The sequence below is a fragment of the Cavia porcellus genome, unplaced genomic scaffold (assembly GCF_034190915.1).
Source record: "Cavia porcellus strain 051 isolate PalLab524CR breed Dunkin Hartley unplaced genomic scaffold, mCavPor4.1 scaffold_2, whole genome shotgun sequence".
Classification (NCBI taxonomy): domain Eukaryota; kingdom Metazoa; phylum Chordata; class Mammalia; order Rodentia; family Caviidae; genus Cavia; species Cavia porcellus.
This window is the reverse complement of record NW_026947485.1, coordinates 118,179,580-118,197,659: the sequence shown is the minus strand read 5'-3', so window position 1 is coordinate 118,197,659 and position 18,080 is coordinate 118,179,580. Positions and strand designations below refer to the sequence as shown.

General features: G+C 44.5%; 1 long non-coding RNA gene across 1 annotated transcript; it reads right to left on the bottom strand.

Annotated features, from left to right (window-relative positions):
- Positions 1-9,715: 9,715 nt before the first annotated feature.
- Positions 9,716-12,959, bottom strand: LOC111754481 (uncharacterized). The gene is made up of 2 exons (XR_002789160.2): positions 12,689-12,959; positions 9,716-12,394 (listed from the first exon to the last, which is right to left on the bottom strand). It is a non-coding gene; the product is annotated as an uncharacterized LOC111754481 (long non-coding RNA).
- Between the last annotated feature and the right edge of the window lie 5,121 nt (positions 12,960-18,080).

Sequence of the window (18,080 nt, the reverse complement as noted above, 5' to 3'; positions counted from 1 at the left end):
GGAGAACAGGAATCTTGACTTTAGGAGGCTTAAATTCCCTAGTAACAAGAACTTTCAGAGCTGTTCCTTTTTCTTAAATAACCTTGGTGCAGAAAATACCAAAGCAAATGAAACTCAACTAGTTTTCATATCTTCCTTGTTTCCTGGTTGGTCTTAGGCTAACAAGCAATTTTAGAATCAGGAATTTGTTGTTCTGAACAGGCCTGGAGCAGTTAGTCAACCATCGGTGTGTAAGAGCTGTGTATTATGCTACAGACGTTCATGTAACAAGGAAAAGGACTAAGACATTTTACTCACTTATCTTCTCAAGAAAATCCTTGTTATATGGCCCCAGGCCACTGAAATCAGCTGTTAAATGGAGCAGTGTCTCTGCTATTGTCTGACTGTCCCCCAAATTCCTGCGATGTAACTTAATGGCCAGTGTGGTAGCATTACAAGCCAGGGCCTCAGTCATGAGGGGATAGGCCTTGTGGATGAATTAGAGTCCTTATTAAATTTAAAGAAAAAAAAAACCCTTGGATTTACTTTCTCCCTTTCTTCCACCATGGGAAGGTGCCAGGATGGTCCATCTATAAGAATATATGCTTTTGGCTCTCCTCTCTTCTCCTCCACTCCCCTCCCTCCCTCTTCCCTCCCCTCCTCTTCTCTCCTCTCTTCTCCTCTGGGCCTATAATGGTAGCATATTCGCAGGCCTTCTCTGGCTGAGTAAGGCCACATGGCTGAGTCAGGCACATGAATTATGAGCAGAAATTATACGTTCATGTCTAGACCGGATTCTTTGCAAAGTAGGATTTCCAAAGTTAACTTTCTATTAGCATAGCAATACACAGAGTATGATACCAGGATGTTCCATCACCCCAAGTCTCTGAGAGATTCTAATGAACATCTCTAAAACAAGACTGTTGCTTTATGCCAGTGAGACTTGGGGAGTGATTTATTCCTGCCCTGTTGGCTGCTTGTCTGTTCTGGCAGATTAACTCCCACACTGAGTTGTGCCTGAAAAGTTGGGTGACTGTGACCATGAGCCCCAGAGACAGGATGGAATGAGAAGTCTGCGGTAACGTCCTTTTTGAGTGCCAGCCTCCTTTGCAAGTGAAGTACTTTATAATTATTCCAATTTGTCAAATCAATGTCTCACTATATGTACATGTTTACTTCTACTGTTTATTGAACTATTTCATTCTGTGAAATGTGAGTCACCTAGAAAAGTCCAGGGAGGGTCTGTGACCTGAGTGTTCTGGCCCCCTCACACTATGTGTGTTGCTAACCAGGATAGTGACATTAGGGGGCAGCTGTTAAGATCACTCGAGGGCAGAGAAGTAGCAAGCCTGTCCCATCCTGAGAGGAAAAGCAAACATCTATGGAGGAAGCAGGCCTCCTGCAGATACTGCATCCACCAGCCCCTCCATCTTGGATCCTTTACCCTGCAGAAGTGTGAGAGGTACATTTCTGTTGTCTATAAACTGTTTGTTAAGTCATGCATCTGATTCTACGCTTCAACAACTAACAGTGCGTGATGACAGATCTCATTTCATCTGAGAACTGACAGCTCTACCTCCTCTGCCCCCAACTGCATTATTTTGAGGGAAATCTCATTTATATCTTTTCCTGGCTAAATTTTTCCTCATATGTTTAAAAGATACAGACTGTTTAAGGTAGAAATAATATAAACTGCTCCCTTGTATCCAATACCACTATCCAATTATTTTATCTATACTTTGTCCACAAATACCTTAATGTCTATTTCTAAACAAAAACAGAAACATCAGCAATACCATTACCACATCTGAAAATTTTAACAATAACTCTTCCCAAATACTGAGGTATAAGTTTTATGACTCTATTGGTCATAATTTTAAAATGGCTTGTAGGAGTTACAATCCATATAAGGACAACATATTGAGACTAGATGGTAGTTAATAACATTTTTTGTTGCTCGTGTGTTATTTTTTAAAAAAAGGTCTTGTTTCTTTGGCCTGTAAAAATGTTGATGTTGGGCTGGGGATTTAGCTCAGTGGTATAAGCGTCTGCTTGGTAAGAACAAGGTAGTGGTTTGATCCGTAGTACAAAAAAAAAATCTGGATTTTTTTCTTTACAAATCCCTTTCTCAGTGGGTTAGCTTTCCAACACTGATGCGAAATATCTCAGTCAATTTATAAGGAAGAGGGCTTTATTTTGGCTCTCAGTTTAGAGGTTTCAGACTTGGTCACCTGGCCCTGTCAGCCTGGGCATGTGTCAGAGGTGTATGGAGAAGGAAATTGCTCGCCTCATGCTGTCTAGAAAAGAGGAGGGAGGAGTGGGTTCCAACACCTCCTTCATGGGGCGCCCCTAGTGACCTGACTTCCTCTCGCCAGGCCCCACCCCCAGGGGCTCCAGCCCTTCCCCCAACCAGACTGGCAGGCTTGCCTCAGTGCACGGGCCTTTGGGTGATATTGAAGGCCCAAACTGATGCCCACAGGATTTTTGAACGTTTCTCTTCCCTGTGTTTCCTGTAAATTTGTACATAGATTTAGAGATTTGGTTTGCAAGAGTTTCGGGTTTGGGGCAAGGCCATTTCACAGGTAGCATTATGTACTGTTATCAGAAGACACATGGTGTCTGTCCTCACTCAGTGATGCTAACAGCCCTTGATAGTCATTGCTAGGATCCATTCCTTCATTTGGGGTTTGCAAACAGAGGCATCATATTGCGTTTCTCTACTTATGGACTGGAATTCTTTTGTAGTACAAAATTTCCCTCAGTGACTATTTGGTTTTTCAGACATAAAGTTTCTATATGAAAGGGAAGTCAAATATTTAGTTTTCAGAAGAATGAGTTGCTTCTTTGTGTTCTCGAAAGGAGACACATTTGTGTTGTTGGGTTAAAACAAATAAATTTAAATACATACACAATGCTAAACTAAACATGTATCAGTGGCATTTAACCAAGTCTCTAGATTTCTTTTTCTTTGTAAACAAATTTAAGCATTTCCATCTAAATGTTAAACATGTCACCTTCACTGCCAATAATCATAACACTCAAAATATGAAAATGATCGGGCTGGGGATTTAGCTCAGTGGCATAAGCGCCTGCCTTGCAAGCAGGCAGTCGTGAGTTCAATCCCTGTTACCGATAAAAAGGAAAAAGACAAAAAAAAAAAAAAAAAGAAAATGATCAAAGAAAACAAATTTAAATCAGATTAGAACTTAGTTATCATTCTAATGTTAGATTTCTACTCTCTTACCTTCCAATTTAGTCTTAGAACAGTCTTAATGAAGCCTTTTAAATCTTTAGCGCCTCCCCCGCCAAGTGATTTTCTCTACAGACATTTCAGAGGTGGCAATGTAGCATGTTAGGGGCCGGGGATGTCAGTTCTGTGTGGGATGTGGACATAGAACATTTAGCAGAACTCAGAGTCTTACTAGGAACTCACATTATCAGACAGTTCGAGGGAAGAGCCTAGTACTCATTATCTGATTACACTGTCATTGCCTATAAACTGAAGCCAGAGACAGAACTGAAACTCAAATCAGATAAGTAAAATGAAATATTCTACTTGTGAGCCATTGCAATAATAATACTTCGGAATAATAGGCTCAAAATCTGGTTACTATCTTCAGTTGTGTAAGTTTAACATTGTGCCGAATTAGGAGAAAAATATGGGTGGAGGTTATTCTTTCTTCTCCTGTCCACTTGAGAAAAGAGATTGCATGTTTCAAGTTTCTGTATCTGGGAAAAAGGCAAGGGGCTCCCCCCAACCCCAACACACACACTGAGGGCAGATATAGTATTCTCAGACACAGTCATCTTTCAGACTGGTTGGTGGCTGTTGCAATCCCAAGTCCTGGAAAGAGCTTTTGTGAAGTGCACCCTAGGACAGCAGCCCAGCTGTGCAGTGTCCTGGAGTCCACTGAGCAATAGCCAAGGTGCAACCTTGGGAACAGAGGCCACCTCATCCTCTTGCTTGTGACAGGATTGTCACGAGGTCCCACCAAACAGACAAGGTGGCTACAAAATGACTCACTGGATTTCCCCTCCAAGCTCAAGCAGCTGAAATCGATTTAGGAAATGCAATATTTCTGGTATCTTAGCATGGGATAAAATTCAAGCCTGTGATTCTGTAATGGTATCTATCCTGGACTGATCTGGCCCTCAAAAAACGAGACAAGTGATGTGATTTTAGGCCTCTAGGAGGACCAAAACCCTCTAGCAGAATTTGAGATTCTGAGGGCTGAGACCAAGAACGTCTCTGGATGCTCACATTTATTCAGTTTTCACAAAGAAAGGAGTAAAAGTGGATAGCATGGGAGCTAACAAAAACTGTGGGAGTGGGTTCAGACTTCTCTAAGTAGTAAACTATGCTAGGACAGTCACTACAGGAGATCGACCCCTACAGCTACGGAGTTTATCAGTTAACTGAGGCTGCAGCCAGGTGTTCTCACCTGTGGCCTTGTCCTGTACTGTCAGCATCACAGGCCACTACAGGCATTAGCTGTGACAAGAGAGTCACAGAAGCTCACTTACTAGGAGTCTGCTGCCCATTTCCAGACACAGGGCCTTGGCGTGGGACAGACAGACAGGTAAACGTAGAAAGCCAATTGGTTAACTTTAAATCCTGCTCAGAACTCTTCGTAGTGGTCTCCAACAGGTGTCATTCCTATAAGAAGAATGAAAATTTTACCCTTTATCTGGAGAGTTTGTGAGAGATTTTTCCATGTGCTTTCTTTGAATCAACTTTTTATTTATTTATTTGGGATTGAACTCAGGACCTTGCACTTGCCAGCAGATGCTTATGCTACTGAGCTATACCCACCCCGAATCAACTTTTTAAAATCAGCTTTTTGTAATGGAGTTGGTCATTTGTTCAAAACAGACTTTTTAATATGGCATTACTTTAACTTATACCTTCATACCAAGGAAGAGAAATACATCAGGAAAATCATTTATATAATTTGTAATCTGCCTTATATTTAAAAAAACCCAGAATCACTTGGATTCTGAGAATTTTACAGCCCAAATTAAAGCACAAACCCACTGTGTATCCCTTGTTTTAATGGGTTAAAAGTGTGAGAAGTAGACTTTGTCTTTCTGTCAAAGTACTAGGCTGAAGCAACTCCATTTTGGGTTTAAATGACCTGGCCGTCTGCTGCTACCCTCTCCCTATTAATATCCTGAGCTCCAAGAAATGGTGGCCGGGTACCTTTTCTCAGAATACAGCCGGCTTCCAAGGAAACAATCGCGGACTTTCCCTTCCCAACTGCACATCCCCTGCATCTAACTGACCCAGCAGCACACGGCCCCGCCCTCAGCCAACGGGATGGACTGTAGGCGTCTACACTCTGCCAGGGGTTGACGCATAGTTGCTTCCCATTGGGGCTTAAAATTCCACCCCCACCCCCGCCCCAGCGCATTGGCTACCTCGTGATGTGCTTGCACCCCTTTGCAAAAGTAAAAAGTCAGATCAAGATTTCTTGGTGTCTGAGTGCTTTATTTTCTGCACCATGACAAATTGCAGCTGGGGGCTTATTTCTAACAAGGAAGGAATGCGCTAAGTAGGAAAAAAATCATCAGTTGCCCTTTATCTTCTTGGATTAGGCTTTGCAAGTATTTGCCCCGGGGGACCAGTGACAGATAAGAGGGGAGCACATTGCACATTTTATCAAGGGACAGGTACTCCCTACTGTCCTCTTTTCCCTGCCCATTTCCTTCCTAACATCAGGGGCTCTTGGGCAGGATCCCTGGTCTTAAATGAACACTAGTATGTTTCCTAGATAGAATTTCCTTCAATGACTTTTAATCTATTTTCATTTCAATGATGTCATTTCTATTATAGTCATCTCTGGACTTGTCTTATTGTCCTTTTGTTTGCTAATTGGGTTTAGATTTAGAGAAAGCCTTAGGTAGATGCTAAAATAGCAGCCCTAGATTAGATTGTGTTTCTTTTGCTCTAACATCCAGATGTGGGTGGCCTAATGGTGCCAAAGAACGTTGTTCTCTGAGGTCGACATAGACTTGGTACCTCTTAGTTCTTTGTTTTATTTTCTGTGGTCTTTATTCTAAAGGTTGCTTCATGGTGCAAGAAGACGGCAGCCGTGCCATCAGTCATGTCCATCTTCCAATGCCAGGGAAGCAGGAAAGTGGGTAAAGACTCCTCTGAGTAAGCAGCTCCTTCAGGGCAGGTGTGAAGCTGTCTCAGGACAGGCTTGCTTATAGGAACCAGTCGGCCCTAATTCTCATGGCTGTGCATAACTGCAGGGAACAGTGGCAAATCATCTTTGTTTTGGGAAGCCTTGTGCCCAGCTGAATAATCTAGTGGGAGAATGAATGTTGGGAGGAAATAGCAGCATGGTCTTTTCAAACCATGCTGCCTTGGGAGTCCCCCCCCCCGTCAGATAAGAAAGCCCCCACTCCTGGACCCCAAGTTCAAGGCCAGCCTGGGTGACACAGCAAGAACACACACTGATGACATAACAGAAAGCAGAAAAGAAAGCCCCACTCCTCCTCCCTCTCTCCTCCTCCACAGTTGCAGTCACCAACCCAGGTCCTCACTTCTTGTCATCCTTACGAAGCCCTGGGTGATCTCCACCGTGCGTGGTTCCCCTCCCGGGACCTGATGGTGGCTGTCCATGGAGGTCAGCCTGCGTCTTCCTCTTTCCCAGCCCTGCAGAGATGACCTCATCCCCTGTCCCTTCTGAGCCCCAGACCCTCAGATCTGGCTGATTACAGACTATTTTTACTTCTGTCTCTCAAAAGAACTCCTAGTAGGTGACCTAGTGCAGCGTCCCTTATGTAACACAGACTGGACAAATGGGTGAATAGACGGACACACTGACATGGTCCTAGTAGAAAGACAGACTCACTTTCACTGTGAACCCAGCCCTTTAGCATGTACTCTTCACTCGTACAACACTGTGCACGCACAGCAAGAGACAGGAAGCGTCCCCACAGCCAGCGCTCAGGTGACCTTTCCCACACGGCCAGTTTCCCCAGTGGTCACTGGCTGAGAGAAGGGTCGAGTTTGCTCGAGACAGGAACTTGTGGTCATTCCTTATGCTGCTTTTTTCTGGAACCACCACCTGCCACACACACACACATACATGCCTGAGGTGCATACTAAGCAGTCCTTGAGTATTTATGGCACACAGTCTGAAGCAGTGCAGAGAAAATGAGAGACATAAGAAGGAGACAGAGGAGGAGGAGGCCTTTAATGCAGGCACAGGAGAGCTTCTCAGGGCAGGGGGTACAGAGGCTCTCAGGGAGAACAAAGAAGTGGGACTACTTTTCCCAGTTCTGGCTGGGGAGGAGTTGATGATGTATTAACTGCTGATTTGAAGGAGCACCTGCCTGTGTAAGACAGGAGACAGAAAGGGGGCTGGGGGGGGGAGAGGCTTGGGTGTTCGTGGAGACTTGGGATTGGAGAGGGCTCAGGGCATGTGCAGAAAGGGAGTGGGAGGTTTATCGCTGAATGAGGAGGAGGACGTAGAAGTTAGGCTTGGAGAGAGAAGTTGTTTCTCTGGGCCCTGCACCAGGCTGGGAGGAGGTAAGCTGAAGCCCAGCCAGCGGCACCTATGGGTCCCAGCTCATGTCTCAGCGCTGGGTCTGACTCAGTGCTACATGATGGCTCTCCTCCGCTGCCTCCTCTGACTCAGCGCCTGTCCTCCTCCAGCTTGCTGCTTCCAAGAGGCTGGGGTGCCCACTGTCTGCGGGGTCTCCCCCAGTGGAAGGCCACCCCTGCGCCTGTGCCGTTTTGTCACTTCTATCCCGAGCCACAGTCTCTAAGACTGTCCTGACCACTTCACCCAAACATGTAGTGCCTGGTACGTTCTCCTGACCCTTTTCATTTGTCTCCACGCCAATTTCTTTTTCCCTGTCAGCAGATGGCCCTGCACACCTGTGAGTTTTGCACGTGTGGATCCCCAGCCCCAGCCGGAAAACACCCCGGAAAAGGAGATGGTGTCTGCAGACCATGGCAGGCCTTCCTCCTGGCCGCCAGTCCCTCACTGCCAGGTCTCCCAGTGGCGGGCTTAGCACTTGCATGGTCTCAGGCGTAGTTACAAGCGATCCGGAGGCGATGATCTAGGTACACGGAGGATGTACCTGGTTCCAGGCAAGCACCACAGTTTCCATAAGGGATGTGGGTGTCGGTGGGGGTTGGTGTCCATGGGGGTCCTGGAGCCAATGCCTTGCAGATACTGAGGGAGACTGTGTCACCTCTAGTGTGTTTTACCTCCTTACCTGGTTTGCTAACTTCCTAATTGAAAATAAGCCCCATGAGAACAAGACACATTTTTAAACATGAGGTTGGCCTACTCCTGGTTGCCCACCTCCTAGAATACTGCCTGGCAGATTGTAAGCACTCAGCAAATTGAATGAATGAATGAATGAATGAATGTATTTCCTCTTCCCTCCGCCTAGTATTCCTCAGCTCAGACTGGCGTGGTATTTTATCCACTCAGCAGCACTCCTGGGTGGTGATTGGATCACAGGACTAGGAATAAAATTGTGGGGGAAAGTGGGAACTAGCAGGCATCACGAGCCCTGGACAGGGGCGAGTGATGAACAGAGAACCAACGTTATTGGGAGCACTCTAGGTGCCAGACCCCAGCAGGTGCACATGTCACCACCCCGTCAGGGAGGTGCTTGTAGGGCTCTCACTTGATACCTCAGGGATCTGAGGCACACAGAAGTGGATTCTCCTGTCCAGGGTCACACTGTCATTAGTAGTAGATCACAATTCTAAGCCAGGTATCTCACTGGACAACAGGCCTTCCCCACCCCGGGAAGGCTGATTGTGTTTCCGTGAACTGACACCACGGATGTCACTGTCATTCAGAATATGAGTTTGAAGGAGGGATCAGAGAATTAAGGGTCAGGGGAAAAAATAATGGAGAAGAAGTGAGTGCAGGGAATATTGAGGCGACCGCAGCCCTCACCCTACAAATGATGGAGTGACTCCTACTTGTAGGGTTGATGGGCACAGGGATGAAACATTCAGTGTGATGAGGTTGCTGCGGTTATTAACGGAAGATGTAAGAGTAACTCTGGTAATCATGGCGAGCTCTGAGGATGGACAGGCAGGATTTTATTACCAGAGCCACAGAGCAAAATTTTTACCTCAAGTCAAAAGACAGTGTCTGAATTCACCGAAACAACACATGGCACCTTTTGAAAAGGACATAACATAAGCACACTCTGTAAATGTAGCAGTTATAACAAAAACAGCCACTGGAAAAGTTCTGGGCGGAAGAGCTCCCAGCAGGAAAGCTAGGGCAGAGAATCATTCATTTTTATTATGAATTTTATTGTACTCACTTGCTGAAGTTATAAAATGAGTATAATAATAGTACTTAGCTTTAGGGTGGGGAGATAATGAGAGAATTTCTATAAAATATTGAAAATGGCAACTGGAGCACAGTAGAAGCACAAGGAATATTAGCTATTATCATTACTATTACTTTTAACTTAATATATGTGTGCATTATTTTAGTAAAAGTTTTTTTCTTTAAAAAAGAGAGAGGAGGTGAAAGTACTGAGCCAAGATTATTGTCTGCATACTCTAACTAGATTAGCTGCTTAGGTCAGATGAGTTAGCTTAGTTTAGGTTGTTTTTTTTTTCCCCCTAAAATTAGAGAGATACATGTATGTGTAGTTTAAAGGGGGAGGAGCTAGAGGTGTAAGGTTCAGGGAATAAAGAATACAATCAGTAAAATAAAGTGACAGAGGAGACTAGAGAAGCTGGATTTACAGCAGATCTTTTCTTCTCTTAAAGAATTAGCCCGCTACACTGTGGATGTCTTTGAGGTCAGAGGCTGTGGCTTATTGATCCTGGTCAGCTTCCCTTCGGATAGATCACAGCACCTGGCACAGAGCTGTGCACAGCCAGAGCCTTCTAAAGAGTGCATGAGGCTGGAAACTAGAGATGAGTCTAGATGCCGTTCTCTTCCTCAAATGGAGATAAACTCTGTCTGGCTGAATCGTGGGCTTCATGATAAAAATCCTTAAGAGTCACTCTCTAGACTGGAGAGTTTGAGATCCTATTGGGATATTGGATAGAGACTTACAACTTCATGTTCAGGTTGGGAGATGGATCTGGGATCCATGAGTACACGGGTTTAATTGTGTGGGCTTCATAGCCACATGTGATAGAAGCCACCCTGGAAGGAAAAGAGACTGCTAACCAGATACTGTGTGGGGCAAATTGTTTTCCAGAGAGGTGGAGAAACAGGATCAGGTGCAGCTAGAAATAACGGCCACAGTCCTGTCTAGAGCTGGTCTGCGGACACGGGGTGCAGGCCTGAGGCTGTGCTGCCCCTTGAGTCCCTCTCTCTCACACACTGGCATTTAGCCTTTCCATGACCCCTGCTGGCCAGGGTTGGGCAGATATAGCTGGAGTTTGGGTCATGTGCTCCTGTCCCGCCCTAACTACAAGGACAGCCAGGAAACAGATTCCTTCTCTTTTTATCCTCTGAAGGAGAAGTCTAATGCTATCTCCTACCAAGACAGAAAAGGGATCCAGGTATTTGGCATGATAACAGGGGTTACTATGAAGGGGATAGAATGAAAAGAGAGAAGAAAGAAGAGAACAAAAGATAGAACTCACGGGCAGACCAGCACTCACAGGGAGGACATGAAGGGAAATTTGGCAAAGCCTACATAAAGGACAAAGCAGTTGTTCTCAAAGATTGAGAACCAGAGAGCTAGTTAGCAGGAAAGCCTGGGGGAAGGGATTTACAGAGGTTAGCGCTGCCAGCAGGAACCAGCCGGGCACATGTGATCGTGCTGCTGGTGATGACACTGAGGTCAGCTGCTGCTGATGGGCTGGGTGGAGGTGGCGGTGGGGCTGGGGTTCACAGACTGAGTGGTGGGTGAAGGTAATCTCTCAGACTCAGGTGGCAGCCAGGCTTTAGAGAGATGTGGTTAGGCTGGGAGAGCAAGCCAGGGTCTGGAAGGAAGTGGGCTGGAGACATGAGGTGTGGAAATAGCATGGTCATTTGATAGTGGTGGCCAGTTCAGTTAAGTGCCTTGAACCTCAGGCAGTGCCGGCTTCTGTAGGCAGAGGAAAAGTGGTTCAGAGGGCAGTTAAGGCCAAACCAGGGTCTGACTGAAGAAGATTGTTTGCATAACGGTCATGGTTGAAATTTGGAGAGAAGTGCTGAGACAGAAGCAGATGAGGAGGAAAGGCCTGGAACAGAAAAGTGCCTAGTGAGGAGGGAGCTGATGGAGCAAAGAGCAGGAGAACAACGCAAACACAGTGCCCTGGAGCGAGTTCATGCTGGAACCCTCTCCCCTCAGTGATGCCATGGAGTGGTGGGCTCTTCCAGGGGTCATGAGGCCTCGGAGGCTATGCTGTCATGGATGGGACCAGTGCTCATAAGAGACTCGGTCCCTTTGTGCTCTTCCGTCCCTTTGGCCACATGGGGACAGCGTTCATCCTCTCCAGAGGACATGGCAACCAGGCACCATCTCACAAACCTTCTCCTGACACTAGGCTGCCATCTCCTCCACCATGAACCACCCAGACTCCAGAACTGCAAGAAATAAATTCCTGCTCTCTGTGTGTTACTCAGTCTGAGATGCTAGGTATAACATCGGGAAAGGGCCGAGACACACAGTGACTCAGAAAGAGTGGGCCCCATCCATGGCCACGGAGGGGCTAAGAGCCGGTCACATGGTTTAATGGAGAAGACAGTCATGATGATTCCCAAGGGAGAGAGTTAAGCAGAAGAGGAAGGGAACTGAAACCAGATTGCAAGAAGCCAGCAGGAAACGAGGTTTGCTGAACTGCTGTGTTGCTGGACACTTAGGTCCTTGGTTTAACACACCCAAATCAGACATCTGAAAAAGTAGAGATGGCTGAACAGAATGCCTGGCAGGATAGTACAACAAAATAGGGCTGGGATGTAGCTCGGCGGCACAGGTGCTTGCCTGGCAAGAGCGAGGTCCTGAGTTGGATTCCAAGTACCCAAAACAAAACAAAACAAACAAACAAACAAGCAAAGGGCCTGGGATGTAGCTTGGTAGCACAGCATCTGCCAGGCAAGCATGCGGTTGTGAGTTCAATTCCTGATACCAAATAAATAAATAAATAAATAAACAGAAGCCTCCAGCTGGTTTCCCTGACAACCATTTCTCCATTTGAAAGTAAAGGTGGCAAAACCCGGGGAACCGTGTCATCGCCAGGATTTGTCATGGAAGTGGTGGCAACACAAGGCTTTGGCGTCAAATCGGCTCGTTTTGACCCCAGCGGTGGAGCCTGCCCTTCCTGGCTATCGTCCTGTTCCTTGGCTGGGCCTGTCGCCGTCCACTTCCAGGCTCCTACGAGGAACTTCAGCTGGGAGGAAGCACTCGGTAGATAATGAAGTTGCCACTGTTACTACCGAGCAGGACACTGGATTCCAACAAATGACCTCGCGTCCTAAAATGCAAACCGAGAAACAAGCCTGCGATGTGGGCTTGGGAAGGTGAAGCGGTCTGTGCGGACTAAGGAGCCCTTTCCTAGGACACAGCGCTCCCCAGGGCCAGTGGGATGCAGACACCGAGTTCCTCCACACTGGAGGCTCTGCAAGCCACACTACACGCGTGACACCACGGGCTGGGGTCCCTCTTTCTTCCCTTGAATGATTCCTCATGTTCGGCCGAGACTCGCAGAGACACCTTGCTCCCGGCTCGCTCCCCACCGCCTGCTCCTCCCTCTTCACCTCGCCCGCACCTGCGCCAGCTGCCTGTGTCACCTGAGCCCGCAGCTGCTGCTCCCGCCGTCGCCGTCGCCGCCGCCTGCCTCCCACCCAGAGGCCCCATCACCCTCGAAAGATGAACAGCTCTGGCGCCCAACCCGAGCCAGCAAGTGACCAACTTTTCCTCATTCCCAGAGCTCATCAATTGCTCCACCACCAGTTAGGGGAATAGTCCTCCGCGCCACTGGGTGTCGCTGTGCACACGCACTGCTGCGTGTTAGAGGGCTGTTTCAATCTTTTAAACAGCCGTGCTCCTGAAACTGATGAAGATTCATAGATTTTTATATTTGTAACATCTGACTGCGCTTAGTCAACTGAGTCTACAGAGAATTTTTATGCTGCATTTTCATCTGACGAGATTTCAGTTTTCAATGTCAAATGAGTATCTGTTTAGCCCAACTGCAAAAACAGGGCTCACACAGATTACTGTGCTTCCCAGTGTGATCCGCCCTAAACAACGTCTAGTATAACTGCTAGCAACCTATAATTAATAACTATCATGCTGGGTCTACAGCTAGTTCTTACGAAATCCAGAAGTCTGTTGTCTCCTTTTCTGTAAAGCTAGCACAGAATTAAAAGTGTGGAGCCCAGTGTTTAACATCAAACTCGCGAAGACGACTCACAAGTGCCTGCCCGCACGTGTTCTGCGTACATCCTACACACTCACTTCGACAAGCCAGATGTGGTGATGTGTGTCTAATCCCAGGTCTTGGGAGGTTGAGGCAGGAGGATTGTTGCAAGTTTGAGGCCAATCTGGGCTACATAGTGAGTTCAAGGGCAGTCTTCGCTAAATCATGCGACTCTGTCTCAAAAGAAAACAATCACTTTGACCAAAAAAAAAAAAAAAAAAAAAAAAAAAAAAAAAAAAAAGAGTTACAAGGTAACATATTTCTTATATACTTTGGCCAAAGTATAAACACCTGGAAAAGTCTCATTATCACAATTTTTAAAGTTATAATTAAAAATAATTATTGTTCCTAAATTTTACATGGAAAATTAGAAAGAAAAGAAAATTAAAGAAATAACAATTCTAATGTCAATTGCTCCTACTCAGCAATTGGCTATTGTCATTTTTTAATTTTTTAATTTTTATTTTGAAAAGAATAAAATGAGAAAAGAAAAAAATACAATGGGGTCATTCAAAACCAAAGGATGGACATATTACATAATTTAAAACCACAATACAAGGTGATCTACAATGGTTACCATGATGTCTCTTCTTATCTTCAATAGACTTGCCCATATCATTAGGTATAATAAAATTGAACATAGCAGTATGGGATAAAATCAGTAAAAACAAAACATTGGAGACATTATAGGACTCAAGAGAGGATAACAGTCAGACAAGAATGGGTATCATAGTGAATCTTGTCCTCAGGGTAGTTGCCTATACTCTCAGACTTGACACTATCAAACATAACAAATTTGAATAAAATCAGTCAAAACAAGACAGTGATCGAACAAGACAGATTCAAATAATATCGGTTAAAACAAGGCAGTGAAAGAAATACAGGGTTTGAGATTAAGTTAATAGATTAAAAATGTATACCATAGTATATCCTGCTATCTTTGGAATATTTGTCTATGCCCTCAAATCTAGTACAAAGACACAAGCTGGAACAGAATATATCCAAACTAAACAGAGCACTGAAACAATGTGGGTTTCAAATCATGATACAAGATTACCAATGTCCTCTGTCTTCCCTATTTAGACAATTCCTCCCCTTCACTTTTCCAGAGTATATTGTACATTATGTATCCCACTAACTCCTTTAGTTTTTAGGTTAGGGAGGCAACCTGCTATTTACCTAAGTGGTTCTAAACCTTTTTACCCCTGAGGTTGGTCTCAGGTTGTATCCATTTAATTACAAGCAAGGTTTTCCATCCTTATAGCTTCCTTATAGTTCTCCATTGTATGAAGGTGTTATGTCTTTCCAACCTATCTGCAGCTGATGGGCAAGCTACCCCGCTTTTTTCTGGTTCCTTGTCACATAGAGCATTATTTTCTCATCTTTGACTTTTAGTCCATAAATGCTCTTTCAGGATATATATATATATATTAGTACTGGAGATTGAACTCATGACCTTGTGCTTGCCAGGCAGGCGCTTATGCAGGTGAGCTAAATCCCCAGTCCTAAATATATTTGTTATATAGAGCATCTTGATGGACCCTATCTTCTGATCCACTCTGCCTGTGTTTCTTTTTATTAGTGTATTGAGGCCATACATGTTAGCGATTATGGCCAACCTTTTCTGTCTCATCTCTGCCATGCTCTTTTTCTGCTGCTGGTTGTCTACTTTGCCCCTTCATTCCACTGTCTGCCCCATTCAGTGAGCCCCCTCTGTCGCTGGTCTTGAAATCATGGTCTTTTTTTTTCTCTCTCTCTAGAATGTCCTTCAGTATTTTTTTAGGGTTGGATTGATGGTCAGGAACTCTTACAGTTGTTCTTTGTCATGGAAGCGTCTTGTTTCTCCATTAACTTTGAGAGATAATTTTTCAGGGTACGTCAAATCTGGGTTGGAGGTTATTTTCTTTCAGGACTTGGAATACTTCGCTCCAAGCTCTTCTTGATTTGATGGTTTGTGTCAAGAAGTCTGCTGTGATTCAGATGGGTTTTCCTTTATAGGTGATCTATTTCTTCTCTCTGACAGCTTTTAATATTCTGATCTTATGTTGAATTTCTGGGATCTTGACTATTATATGTCTGGGTGTAGATCTATTCTGGTTGTAGCTGGCTGGAGTTCTATATGCCTCATATATCTGAATATTATTTCCTTTTCCTGTGCTTGGGAAGTTTCCCTCAATTATTTCTGTAAATAGCCTTTGTATTTCATTTGTGTTTACCCCTGCTTTTTCACTCACATTTTTTATTCTTAAGTTATAGATTCTCTTGTCATCTTCTAGCCTTTGTATTGCTACTTCCTGGCTCCTTGTTATTTTTAAGAGATCTTTCCTTTCATGATCACACATTTCAAACCTGTTTTCAAGGTTTGATAGTCTATCTTTAGTTTCTTTCAAGCAGTTTTGCCAGTGTTCAGTAGAGTTTTTAATTTCCTGGCAGTCTCTTTGAATCTGTTTCATATATTCTAGATTTTTAAAAATATTCTTCATCAAAGGTTTCTCTCCTTTTTCTATGCCCCTCCATTCTTCCATCTGTGTCTTCTTGAGAGATGCTTAGCATTTCTTTTATTATTTTTTTTTTAGTTTCCTTTACTTGTATTAGAATTTCTGTTTTTAGTTATTTTATAATGCCATGAAGATATTTCTTTATGTCGGATCCTGCTTTTTCAGGCACCGAAGGTGTGCAAACCCTATCTCCTCTGTGCTTACCTCTCCTGGGCCAGTATTATTTGTGTTGGAGGCTGGAGACTTCCTTTTGTTTCTTCCTCTTGTCATGTTTCTGGTTTCTTCCAGACAAGTGGATAATGGGGGTCCCAGCACTTCCTATATTGGCTACGATTACTCTAAAGCATGCTGACTAGGAATTGCTGCCTTCCCCAGTCTGCTGGTGACCTCTAAACTACAAGCAGAGGTGGGGCAGGCTGGACCCACCCTTCTGATCTGGTCTAGCACTGGGAGCCTTCACCTCGTTAGTGTGTGCCATGCAGATGGGGCCAGTTAGGGATAGCTTTAGGGAGACTTGTCCTTGGCTACTGGATCACACACAGGGGCAGGGCTCAGTCCAAGCAAGTCTCACCAATCTGCTCTATGCTAGGAGTGGCTGACTGAAGCCACTGCAGTTCTGGTTCCGGGTTTATCCTGCCCAACTCCAAAATGTTGCCTGGCTAGTTGCCCACTCCCACAGGAGGACTGAGTTCCTCACAGTCACCTCGAGCTAGTACAGATCTCCGAGCCAAGTGCTGTTCTCTGTTCTGCCACTCTCCTCTGTGAGTGAACACATCCTGCTGAGGAGGCCCTCAGGCTCGCCAATCCCCAACTTCACTGTGACTGTGCATCTTTGGATTCCAGCAGCTTTTCATACACAATGGGACCAGCTCTGGTGAGAGCAAATCTGGCTACAGCCTTCTGTCCATGTTTTTCTTTTCTTTTTTTTCCCTTTAGTTTCTTCCTGAGTTGAGATGATCCATCCCCTTCCATCTGGTCTTCTCTAGGATGTTTTATTCCAGCATCAGAGCTGTTCTCTCAGAGAGACTCTGTTTTGCTGCTTACTGATCTGCCATCTTCCTAGCTCCTTATTGGCATTTCCTAAGGAACCATGCTAATGAATTCCATTTTTCCTTTAGCCAATCCAAGATTTCCTTTGTTTAACATTTGTATTGTTAAGTAAGTTTTGTTATATTTCAAAACCTGACATGTCCAGAATTTTAGAATGAGGCCAAATAAATACTTTGTGTAACACTGTGTGTGTTTCTGTGCTACTGGGGATTGAACTCAGGGCTTCACACTGATCTATGACTCTGTCCTTTTTTAATTTTGATTTTGAGATGGGGGGTTCACTAAATTGTTAAATTGCCCAGGCTGGGCTCAGACTTGCAATCCTCCTGTCTCAGCTTCAGCCTTTTAAATATAGTTTCAAACAAAATATTTTGCTACACCAGGTCAGTACACTGTGTCTTTTGTAGAATGTTTCTCCCTAAGTTTTGATTACTAATCCTAAAAACTAGAGATACTCAGAAAAAAGTAGTTTTTCAAGTTGTCATAACATCCAGTCTCCTCAGGGGTTCTTAATATTCATATATTTATACTTTACTGTGAACTACATTTTTGTCAAAATAGTCAACTCCTGATGGCAAGATATGACATTTTAATAAACATTCTTCTGTAGTTTGATATGATAAGGGCATTCTGGATTGTATTAGTGCAGTGTTTGGGGTGAAAAGTTTAGGAATTTGGAGCTGGGAAGGTGCAACCATGGTAGAGTATGTGTGAGGACCTAGGTTCAATATCTAGCACCAGCACCACCAGTACTACCACAACCATTAACACCACCACAACCATCATCACCAACATTATCACCATCATCACAACAACCCCTATCATCACAACAAACACCGCCGTCATCATCACCATCACCACCACCATCAACACCATCATCACCATCACAACCATTACCACCACTACAGCCCCAACAAATTGGGAACATACATAAGCAAAGTCATGTAAATCAGCATTTTGAAATTTTTTAAACTAGTTTTTTTTTTTTTTTTTTGGTGCCTGAAGTTGAACTCAGGACCTCACATTTGCCAACAGATGTAGTGCCATTGAGCTATATCCCTAGTCCTCTGATGTTTTATAATAGTGGTTTTGGAATGAGAATATATTGCTCATTCAATTTCTTTAGCTTGGTTTCCAGGAACTTTTTTTATTTTTAGTTCCTGGGCAAATGACTAACTTGTCTTTGGTCC